Source organism: Pocillopora verrucosa, chromosome 3 (genome assembly GCF_036669915.1).
Source record: "Pocillopora verrucosa isolate sample1 chromosome 3, ASM3666991v2, whole genome shotgun sequence".
NCBI classification, from domain to species: Eukaryota; Metazoa; Cnidaria; class Anthozoa; order Scleractinia; family Pocilloporidae; genus Pocillopora; species Pocillopora verrucosa.
The window spans coordinates 30008363-30011271 of record NC_089314.1 but is presented as its reverse complement, the minus strand read 5'-3'; the positions used below and the strand labels follow the sequence as shown (position 1 = coordinate 30011271).

The following is a 2909-nucleotide window of genomic DNA, read 5'->3' as shown; positions in this document are numbered from 1 at the left end:
TAAATGCCGAACACCTGCCTAACATTTGTCTACACTCAAATTTACGGGAAAACAGGACGATTTGTAATTTTGGGACACTCACTATCATATTTTTACCTTGAATTTACAATTATTTATTTACAGCGATGCAGTTCAAGTTTTCATTTAAACCGATCATTAGTATTCTCTATATCTTCCACGCATTTATTCTCCCACTATGTTTCTGTTGCACTGGTGAGTATAAATCCCTTTTTAAATTTCGTGTGTTTCATCTTTCCTCAAAACCATTACACAAACTACATATGCTACCTGCTGATCAAAGCAGTTAATCTTTAAGAAGACAATCTTTATCTACGGTATCTCAAACTGTCTACTATTATGAAATAGACGATACAATAAAAGTCAATTTTCAAAAATACGTGATCATATGCGCATCAATGGTTCAAAATGATGAATTAAAACAAACGATTCACAGATGTCGTGGTGTGGTAATGAACGCTGTGAAAATATTCTTGATATTTTCCCTAACATTTTCTTTCCGCTCGTTAATTCACTATCAAAGATTAATTTTTGTTAAGTTGAATTTTCAAGAGATGACAATCACCTTTAGGGAAAATTCCTCAGGGTTCTCATGCAGTAAAGTTTTAAAATAAAGTGGTTTAATGTGCCTTTTTCATCAGCGAAAATTAGAAAGTACCTCGAATGAATGGAAACTAAACGATATATTTGTTTGCCTACCACAGACGACGGTTGTCGAAACATCATATTCAAGGACCCAATACCGATCATGGCCATGAAAAATCACACCATCATAAGTGTAGAGGTGCCCAACGAAGGAAGTTGTAGAGTAATGTGTTATATGGAGCCCAATTGTGTGTCCATCAATATTGGACCTGTTGCAGGAGGAAACCAAAAATGCGAGTTGAATAACGCCACGGTGGAAAACCATGCTCCATTTCTTCTCGTGAAAAGTCCGGGTTACACATATCTTGCAATCGAGGTAATACTTCACATTCTTACGAAAATAAGGTGGTAAAAGAGATTCTTTCGTTTTCTTGGGCTAAAGTGATCTTATCCTTGAAATAGAAAGATCTGCACTAAAGTTTACTTTATTTTGTCAACAGAATCCTTGCAGCAGTAGCCCATGTTCAAACAGTGGCACCTGTCAAGCTGGATTTACCTATAAAGGTTTTCGTTGTGTCTGTTGGGAAAGATTCACTGGAGAAACCTGCCAAGTTGAAGGTGAAATGGCTGCACTATGTGGGCCAGTCTCTCGTGTAGTAAGTGAGGAGTTACTCACTAAAGTCCCAAACTTAACTTCAAGAACAAAATATTAAACGCTTAGGTGAAGCTTAAAAGGAAAAGCCTATTACTGTAACTTTAAATGAATATAGCTGGCAGATATTAAAGAAGAAATGGTATTTGTTAATGTTCAGAATCAAATTTTATCAGCCGGAGCAAAAGTCAGGAAAGCAAATAAAAAGCAGTCAACATCCAAACAGTTTAAAGTTGGAGTTTTGTTTTGTTTTTTTTTTTTTTAACTGATTTTCAGTCAAAAGAAACTGCGCAGAAATCTACAAATCCGCGGGTGAACCAACTGATGGTGTTTACACCATTAAACCTGATGAGTTGCCTGCCTTTGATGTATTCTGTGACCAGACAACGGACGGTGGAGGATGGACTGTGTTCCAGAAGAGACTGAACGGCTCGGTTGATTTCTACCGCTACTGGAACGACTACAAATGTGGCTTTGGTGACCTGAATAGTGAATTTTGGTTGGGACTGGATAAGATTCACCGCCTGACTTCATATAATAACAACACGCTGCGTGTGGATTTGGAAGACTTTGAAGGGAACACAGCTTATGCCAAGTATAACTTGTTTGGAGTTATGAGTGAGAAAGACAAGTACAAGTTGATCCTTGGTTCTTATTCAGGTAGAACTGTAAGTTTTTTGATTTTTAGATTAAGAAGGGAGGAGTTGACTGATAATCAGTGCGTTAGTGAGCTCTAGGGCTTACACGTAAAGAGGAAAGTGATTGAGCATGAAGAAAATATACAGAAAAAAAGTTTTAATGATGACGTCATCTATACATCTGTCCTCCAATAGATCATAAGTGAGAACCAATCAGAATGCGTGCATAACTGAACTTATTATATAAACCGTTATATTTGTTTTCATTATCGTTTTTATAATTTGATTTTACAGATTCGTTTAAATATAACCTTTTGAAACGGTTTCTTAATGTTAAGTTTCTTATGTAGCTTATCTTATTAACCATCGTAATTACTATCGTAATTATCTGATGTTCTTGAAATGCATTGATTAAGCAGATGAACTTTTAAGTTTCAGTCACCGTACGGCTACCTGGAGGTGGGCAATATTTTCACATTGAATCTCTTCAAGTTTTGCGCAAATATTAGTGACATGAGTAATTTTCTTTGTTAGGAACTACTCCTGATTCTCTCTCTTACCATCGTGATCGTCCATGGAGCACGCAAGATTAAGATAATGATGAGAATATACGGGATAATTGTGCAATTTTGTACAAAGGAGCCTGGTGGTACAACAATTGCCATCACGCGAATCTCAATGGTTTATATCTTCGTGGAAATCACCCCTCCTACGCTGATGGAGTGAACTGGGCTGCGTGGAAGGGAAATTACTACTCGCTGAAGAGGACCGAGATGAAAATAAGACCAGTAGATTTCTGACTTCAATTCATGACTAACTATTCCCATAGTCTTTGGCCAACAGCATAACTTTAACACAGTTGAAGTTTAAAAGAATTGATTGATTCGAACAAATCTGTTTAATAGTCTCAAATGTGTGGCTTATTTTCCGTCTAAATCATGTAGTTCAAACCAAGTATTGTAAATTTTGGTAGTTTTAATTGCTTCCTTGCGTTTTTTATTGTTTTCGTCTGAGTT

At 36.5% G+C, this 2909-nt stretch overlaps 1 pseudogene; it reads left to right on the top strand.

The window, feature by feature from the left end:
- Window positions 1–766: 766 nt before the first annotated feature.
- Window positions 767–2693, top strand: LOC136279702 (microfibril-associated glycoprotein 4-like; annotated as a pseudogene).
- The last annotated feature ends 216 nt before the right edge of the window (window positions 2694–2909 follow it).